Consider the following 8,975-nt stretch of genomic DNA (forward strand, 5'->3'; position numbering starts at 1 on the left):
GTTTATATATATATATAAAGGAAAGAGGAGCCTTGATCTGAACCACTACTTTGCCAATAGCCCTCAGCCAGAGGCTTGGCAATGCACTTCCATATATCCTTAAATCTCCTTGAAATACCACACTTGAACATCCATGGAAGATCGCTCTGAAGCCACCTTTCCCTGTTTGAAGAGGAGACTGGGAATCCCAGAAGCCCATGTGACCTTACCCACATAGGACCTGCTAACAGGCTCACTCTCAAGCTTCTCTAAAATTTGGGGTTTGCCCTGGCAGCACACCATGTCAGTCTTCCTTCCTTCCTTTTCAGCATGGGCTTTATCTTGAAATTTTGCAAAGGCCAGACTGAGTCCATGCTGAAAGGCTTGCAAGCATGCTGGGCCTCCATCTTTCCTTCTCTCTGACAAGCTGGTAGAACTAAATTATGTCTAACTTTGGTTCTAACACTGAAAGTCTGTTAATTTTCAAAACTTTTGGGCTGAGAGCAACTAATTAAATGTACAGATAAAATCACATTAGCTTATAAATCAGAATGTCCCTTCTAATTACATCTTAAGCAACATCACCGTGGAACTTGCCTAAAGCTACCAAAGTAGTTAATCAACAACCACTGATACCACTACACTCCCCCTCCAATCTGAAGGGATGGGAGACACAGGATACCTCCCGATTTTCAATCCCGATGGTGGGATGCTTGTCTTTTAAGGAAAATGACCACTTTTTCTGGGCCACCAAGAATTAGCTCAAAGTTTCAGCTGGCCCTTCAAAACTATTTTGTGAGTTTTCTATATGTCACTGTCCTGCCACTATAGAAACAACTTCAATTAAGACCAGATTCTTGATCTCAAGAAGTTTATATGTAGACCAAGTAGCATATAGACAGAAGTAAACAGACATGCATACTACAGTTTAAGTAGAGGAACACATTATAATGACTTCTAACCTAGCCCTTGAGGAGTCTAAGGAGATTTTCCCAAAGCAGCAATGTCTACACTGAGATCTTACAAACAAGAAAAGGTTAACCAAGCAAAAGTCACTAGAAACTCTCTTTTTAAAAGGTTTTATTTATTTATTTGAGAGAGAGAAAGAGAAGGACCACGGGGAAGGGCAAAGGGAGAGGAAGAAGCAGGCTCCCCTGGAGAGAGCCCAGTGTGGGACTAGATCCCAGGACTCTGGGATCACCGCCGCCAGAAGCTGAAGGCAGAACCTTAACCTACTGAGCCACCTAGGTACCCACAGCTGTGAACATTTACCACCCAACGAAACTCTCACCGATTGCTGGAAAACCAAAAGCCAGTATTTGGAGGTGAAGTAACAGCCTAAAAATTGTTCCACCAAATTCTAAAGATCCCCACCTAGGCTTGCTCTACTTAATGTTCTGTCTAGTGGGTTTAATTAAAATACAAACCAGAATAGGTGGCATAGGCAACACCGTTTCTTCATGAGTAAGAAAGGAACAGGGACTCAAACCAATGCCACGGTAAGAGCGTGGAGAAGTTTAAAAGAACAGACGTGGATTTCAAGTCTCACTCTGTTCCTTAGGATCCGGGTGATACATGGGCAAGTCCCTTAACCTTTGTCTCTGTTGTCAGTTTCAGCCTCAGTTAAATGGAGCCTGGCACAGGACGAATGTTGAACAAACACTAGCTAATAGATGAGTCCTTACCACATGCCAGATGCTGTGCTCAGCACTTCAGTCACTGATGAAGTTAAGTCCTGGCAGCATACACAGAAGGGGCCTCCTATTATTGTCTTCAATGTCCAGGTGAAGAGAAGAAGGCTTGGAAAAGTTCAATAAGCAGACCCCAGTGACAACAGCTAGCAAGGTGAAGGGAAGCCTTGATCCCCCAGCTGTCTGCATTGGAAACCAGAGTCTTAATCACTAACCGGGTTTCCTTCTAGCTTCTATTTCTCCACTGCCAGCTATGCCAGAAAAGGAGCCTTTCAGCATGAAAATGGCAAAACATTCCCAGGATATTAAAGATGCAGACATTGTAAATGGACTTATTCCTTGATTTGTGTGCTATTCGAAGGGCTGTCATTATTTAAAACATATGTTATCAGACAATCGCTTATCAAAGCTACCTGAGGCTCAATTACATCCTTGAATAAGAGGTCAGGGTTAAAAGCATCAGATTCAGAAAATAAATCTGGATCTGAAAAGGGAAAGATGACAAAACGGTTTGCTGGACAAGATGTCTGGCACCTCTGGCCACTTTTCAATGAAATAGAAGGGAAAAGATGTTGAGGTCACAAAGAAAACAATTTAAGTGGTCCAGAAAGAGAGAGAGCATGTGTGACAGGTCCTTTTTACCTGCAGGAGACACTGACTTCGTCTGAGGGAGTCAAACGTGTAATAATGAAGAGGAGGAGGAAAGGGTTTTTTCTTACCCCACGACGAGATCCACTAAATTGGGAGACGGAACTTGACACTTTTGACACAACAGCACATTGGCCTGGCTCACAGTGTCTTTCTGTGTCAAATATTAGTACAAATACCATCACTGATGCACTGAGGAGCAATTGATGTTTCCTTAAATGGCTTCCAACGTGGCACAGGAAAAAACCCAAGTACCACAAACATCAGGGTGATCACTATACCTCACAAAGACCTTTCAAAGTTGCCTCTGGGTTGACCAGCTTGTTTCCTTACCTGTGGAACATTAGCAAGATCTACAAACACATGGGGTGTACGACTTTCTGTGTATTTGTTTGGATGGAAGCAGGAAGGGCTTGGAGTGCTCTCAAAGCTGTTTGAAAGGGGCCCACAACATCGGAATCCAGGAGCTAGGACTGGGATGAACAGTAATGTGCAGATGCAGACTGGGGGCACGGATGAAAATGGGCTCTTTGCCCCCAGGGTTTGGATTCGGGAAGCCTCTGGTGGAGTCCAGAACTTGTGTTCCAACTGAGACATTCATGTGAGCTTGACAATCAGCCAGATGCAATCTGCACCAGTCTGACCGGGGACAAGGGTGGACTGAGATTTGAGCTCTCAGGGTGCTGGCCCCATTTCTGGCACCTACTGGCTGTGGGATGTCTGGCAAATCACTTCTTTGTTTTTTTCAGCCACTTCTCCTTATCCTCCACTGATAAAGCAGGAAAGAGTCCTCAGGAAAGATCTCCAAGAATCTTTGGATCCATCGGTCTGGAACGGAATGTTGGGCTTAGGAACCATTATGATGCACAGAAGTAAGACCTAAGATTAGAGTCCCCAAACCTGGGTTCCAATTTCAGCACTGCTGCTTTCCAGCGGCTGGACCCCGGCCAACTGATATACTTTCTCTGGGATGAGAATATCTACCTTAATATTATAATGAATATATCTACAACAAGCATTCTAATTCTTCTCATTAATAGATCTCTCATTTCTAAGTCTCCATTTCCTCAACTCTAAAATCCTGACGATAAAAACAGTGCCTATGGCAGAGTTTTTGGATGAAATAGTTTTCCTGTTAAATAGGTAGTGTCTAGAGAGTGCCCAACAGAGCCCTGCTGAGCGCTCACTACCTGTTAGTCGTGGCTAACCCTGACAAGGTCAGCCAGAAGAGCTTGCCGCTGTCCCCTGGAGCTCCTGTGATTAATGAGGTTCGTGGAAAGGTGACCCTGGCTGAGCAATCCTTGGCCTTGGCCTTTTAGCAAGAGAAATTCACAAGAAATGAGCTTGTTTTGGAAAGGGTGGGCTACTGGAGGGAGGCAGAAAGCTATGCCTCTTAGGAGGAAATACAGGAACAAACGAGAAAAGGGCACTATACAGTCTATGCCATGCTTATAAAAGCACAGTTCAGGGGTGACCTGCTGTAGGAGGGCCTGGGTGGTCATTAAAAGTAGCACAGTCCAGTGCCTGCCAGATCAGACTCGAAAGGGAGTAGGTCTAGTAAGTGATTTTTCTCAGATGCTGTGCAGGAGACTCTTCCATAAACAGAGGCTAGAGAAACACTGGCACTTACAGTCCATGAAACATGCCCCCCTACTCCTGTGTTTACCCAGGAAGGAAAGAACAAAACAAAGCAAAAACAAAAACAGGGAAGGCAAATAAGCTCCTGGGTCTGTGCATTTACCAAGAATCTAAACTTCTTTCATTCTTGTCATCTCTAGTACAGCTGGGTTCCAAGCCGGTGTGTCCGATTTCTGCATAATTCAAGACTCCCCAGAGAAAGGAATGCTAGTAAAGGGCTACTTAAGGATGTGGATTATGTCAACTTCCTTAGAATGGCAGCGTGGTTTGTAAAAATTAAAGACAAGAGAGTGCCTCCCCACTTCTTCCCTCTGTTCTGTTCTTTCTTTCCTGCCACCCTGATTCCCATTCCCTTTCCCTTTCCCCGATGCTTTCTGTTCTCAGGCTCTTTTCTTCAGATTTATTTTCTCTCTCTTCCTTCTTTCCACACATCTCCCCTATTTTTGCCCCCTCTACCCTATAGCTTTCTTTTGTCTCTTTCTCTCTCCTTTTGCCTCTGTATATGTGTGTCTCTCTCGGACTCCCCTCTCTTTCTGCCTCCGTCTGTGTGGCTCAGTCTATCCAGCACCATACTTCACTGCCGGTTTCTCTTGTTGCCCAGCTCCCGGCTCTCCTCTGAACAAGGAGCCTCCAGGGGGCACACTGCTGGCTAGGAAGCCTGTGCCCCACACTCAGTCAGCCGGCGCCCTCCACAAGACACTTGTGGCCACTTACAAGTTCTTGGAAATTTGCTGCCAGAGAGCCCCAGTGAGGAGGGTCCCTCAGGATGCAGGGAAATGAAACCCCCCACCCCCACCCCGGGAAAGATGCAACAGGATTGCAGAGTAGAAACAGTAAGGCCAAACAGCTCCAGTACCCAGAGCTTCCTTTGGGCTGGAAGTCATGGGGCCAAACCTAGCTAGCAGTGGAGAGTTCTTCTGCCTTTTGGAATGTCGATCACTTCATAAGATCCGCGCGGCTCCATACACCTAGAGCAGGCAGTGGAGTGGCGGCGCCAAGGGGCTGTTGGGAAAGCTTCAGCATCTTAAATGTCTACCAGTCTTCTCAAAGCCCATTAACCTCCTCAAAAGACAAGATCTAGGTAAAAATTGAGCATCCACTTGGCACGCAGCCTCCAGACAAATCTCTCCCCCCTCCCCACCTCGTCCCCAAGCCGCTCCTCCATCTACCAACGCCAACCCATCTCTAGGTACCTGCTTTATAGACAGAAATCCCAGAGTTTCTGCCATCATCAGGGATCACTTTCCAGACCTACAGTTGGGCAAACAGGGGCAGAGAGGTTCCACAGCAGGCTCGAGAAGATATTAACTCCGGAGTGCAGCCCCTCTAAGGACCCAGAGTATTCTGGACATTGGACAACACCAAAGGATGGCGAGTTCCAAAGAAACTTTTTCAAAGCTGAGCCACAGCCTCTCCCAATCCCAATCTCCGTGGGCGGGGGCAGCACTTCGTCTCTCTCTAGCTTCTTTCAGGGCAGCTCTCAAACTCAACCTGTCCGCACACTCATCCCGGCACACCATCTACACACGCCCTTTCCACCCACCTGGAGCCCTCTCTCCGAGTCAGGAGGAAAGTGCAGGAGGCAGGTGAAGAATATACTCAGGCGCGGCTCCCAGTGCTCCCGCAACTCCCCCTCCCTTTAGTGGAGTAAAGAGGAACAAAATGCTGGGGTCTGGCTCGCTGCCCAGCCCAGGGAACTGGAATACCCGCCACCAGGGACCGAAGAAGAAGGGCAGGGGCTCGCGTCCGAGGACCAGCCAAGTCCACGTCGCTCGGGCTGAATGGCCCCTCAGTTGCCTGCAAGTTGAAACCTCAGTCAGGCACACAATGAGGCCGCTGTTTTCCGACAGGAGGCATTTGGATGCCTCACACACTCAGCCCAAATCGGGCCTGAGAGCAGAGCGCATTTCATTGCCCATGTTCAGATGCGCCCCTAGATGCGGTTCAGTTGCGGTTCCCTTCCCTTGTGCCTGGTCACGGGAAGCTCGTGCAGGCCACCTGTTGGACTCTGTCCGGCTACCCTAAATCTTGCGCCCACAAACCCTCATGGAGGCGCCAGGCATTCGGTGTACCCAATTCATCAGCAAAAGAAACATTTCCCTAGAGCCTCCTCCCATGGCCACCTTTCCGGCTCCCAATCACACACATACACACTTCTTAATATCCCAGCAGTCACTACTCTTTAATGAAACGCGCTTAGCCTCCCCTAGGGGCCCGGGCTGCCCACGATCTCCGAGCGCGCCCAGGCGGCAGTTGATCTCCAAGCGCTTAGCTGGGTGTCTGCTTAATGCGCGGGCGGCAGAAAAGCCCCAAATGGCTCACTGGTGGGGAACAGTCAGTGGCCTGCTCTAGGGAGCCCCCTTTCTCCTATGGAAACGGAAGGGGTCTCCTTCCTTGGTTCAGACGTGAGAGCAGTCGGGGAAACCCCGAAGGCAATCGGATTGGGGGAACCACTGTAGCGTTTCGCTGCCAAATCCCAGGATAGGTGCAAAGGGGCTCAACTTTCTCGTGTCTCTCTGCCATCCCCGCAAGCAACTAGCTGGCGGAAAGGTTCGCCGCCGCGAAGGTGCTACTCACCCCGGGGTATGAACGCTGCCCCCGGAGGGGACCCCAGCAGACTGGCGCGCGTGGAATCCGTGAAACGCCTGGGTGTCTCGCTCGTCTCCTGGGCCACGAGGCTAAGGCTACGCGCTCCAAGCGGGGCAGCCGAGGGCAGTCGATCCCATGGGTGGCGAGTTGGCAGAGGGCGCGCCGCCCGGCTGGGGGCGCATCGCTCCCAGGGCTGGCGCAGGCTGCAGTGGGGAGAGGGGCTCCCGGGGAAGTTGGCAGCGCTGGGGGTGGACTTCGGACTTCGCGCTCGCTTCGGCTCGAGCGTCCGGGCGCGTCCTCTGGGATAGACAGGGGACTCGCCGGTGGAACGGGGGCCGGCGTGGGCCGAGAGGCTGCAGGAAGCCTCTGCTGGCCGCCGCCTAGAACGAGCACAGCGGCATCGCTCTGCCTGGAACCCCCAGCAGCGGCTGGAGCAGAGAGCGAGCGAAAGAGCCGGGCTGCCGGCGCCCCTTGCTTAGAGCCCGGCTCGCCCCAGCCCGCCGCGCCCCTCCTCTTGTCCGAGTCCTCCTCCCCTCCGCTGTTTCACCCGCTCGCTGGGCTCGCGGGGCTGGGCTTGGGCCAGAGGCTGAGCGGAAGGCGACCGCAGAGCCCGCAGCATGGAGGGCGATCTCGCCGGCTCGGGCTCGGGCTCGGGCTCGGCTCCGGCTTGGGCTCCGGCAGCAGCGGCCGCCGCCTCCCGCGCGCCCACGTGCCGGAGCCCCGGTGTGCGCGCTCCGGCCGGTCGAGCTGGAGGGAGGGAGCTAGGGCGAGCCGCGGGTGGGGGTGGCGGGGAGAGCCTGCACACCCGCGCAGCCGAGGAGGGGAAGCCGCCGAGAGGCTCCCTAGGGCGCAGGGCTCCTCGTCTGCAGCTCCGGGAAGACTGGTGTGCAAGGCTCCCCCAGCTCCCCCCTCCCTTTGCAGAACGGAGAGAGCTTGAGCGAAACCCGGGCCGTGGGGGGTGGGGGGCGCTCCACTCCGCAGGATCAGCCTGGAGCCGGGAGCCGCTGCCGGAGGCGGCTACGTGTCTCCACTAAAGGGACAGCTTCCAAGTATCCTTGAACCCCCTCACCTCTCCCGGGCGAAGAATGGGGTTCGGAAACACCGAGAGAGGGAATATGCGGGCTCCCGGCGAGAGCTCGTTCCGGCTTGCCCCGCCTTCCTCCCAGAGTAAGCACTTTTCCCGTTAACCAACAGACTCTAAGGGGCTCCTCCTTCCAGGGGGAAAGGAGTTGTCTTGGCAAAAGATGGGCTTGACAACCTCCAATCAAGTGACAAATAATTACTGAGCACTCAGTTTGAGCAATGCCAGGCAGTGTCCTGAATCAATAGGGCCTTCCCTGGTCGCAAGTTGTGTTCTGTGCTTTGCGCGCCCTTAGTCAGGCCCTCCCTGGGCCTCCCGGCTCCAACCATAAAATTACCCTCCTTCCTGATAGGAGTAAGGAAGACAAAATAAGTACAGGTGAGAATTTTAAAATTAAAAGACACTTCAAAAGATGAGTAACAAATAATTTGATATTAACAAGAAACATTACTCATTTTAAAAAGTTACAGGATAGGAACGGAGACCTCCAGGGAAACAAATACTAGCAAAATGTACCCATTACTGGGTTCATGGGCAGGCACTTGGAGATCTTTGTCTCCAATCCTATCATTATTTTAAAGGAAGCATTGAAGCTCAGAAAAGACAAATGGCTTGTCCAAGGTCACACCTATCCTGTTTGGTTAGCCCTGGTTTTCTACTGCCAAACCTGTGCTTTCTTTCTCTGCCGCATACCAGGACACAAGCTATACTCAGCAGTATTGTGATGAGACATCAGCAAAGGGGGGAGACATCCCTTTCCTCTGGGGTTCCCAAAAAAAGGGGGGTGGGGCTTCATGAAAGAACTAGGACTGAAGCAAAAATCCCAAGGAATAGGAAGGATTCAGATATCTGGAAAAGTGAGATCACAGGGATGCCTGGGTGGCTCAGTGGGTTAAGCCTTCCGCTCAGGTCATGATCCCAGGGATAGAGCCCCCCCGTATCAGGCTCTCTGCTCATCGAGGAGCCTGCTTCCTCCTCTCTCTCTGCCTGCCTACTCTGCCTACTGTTATCTGTCTGTCAAATAAATAAATAAAATCTTAAAAAAGAAGAAGAAGAAGAAAAGTGAGGTCATGCATGGGGAGGGAGAGAGCTCATAAAGACAGATGAAGAAGGACATGTTACAAGAGCAGCAAACAAGTTCGGCAGGAGTAGAGAGCTTGCCTAGGTGATGGGGAGTCACTGAAGGGTTTTAAGCAGTAAAAGAAAAGAGTGAAAGTTTCATATTAGGATGATCAATATGTCCCTGTATAGAATGGATTAAAAGGGGAAGAGGTGAGGGAGGGGCGGAAAAGGGGAGGGAAGAAAGGGAAGGAATTGCAGAGAAAACCATTAGGAGGTCAAGGCAGCTA

The 8,975-nt window shown here is 50.9% G+C and overlaps 1 protein-coding gene across 1 annotated transcript in view; it reads right to left on the reverse strand.

Annotated features, from left to right (window-relative positions):
- The window catches only part of SGCD (sarcoglycan delta), a 1,012,166-nt gene extending 1,005,590 nt beyond the window's left edge, over positions 1-6,576 (reverse strand). The window contains exon 1 of the mRNA XM_044230705.1: positions 6,534-6,576. The gene's annotated coding sequence lies outside the window, so the exon portion shown is untranslated. The remainder of the gene's footprint in view (positions 1-6,533) is intronic.
- Positions 6,577-8,975: the final 2,399 nt, after the last annotated feature.

This window comes from Neovison vison, chromosome 1, assembly GCF_020171115.1.
Source record: "Neovison vison isolate M4711 chromosome 1, ASM_NN_V1, whole genome shotgun sequence".
Lineage (NCBI taxonomy): Eukaryota > Metazoa > Chordata > Mammalia > Carnivora > Mustelidae > Neogale > Neogale vison.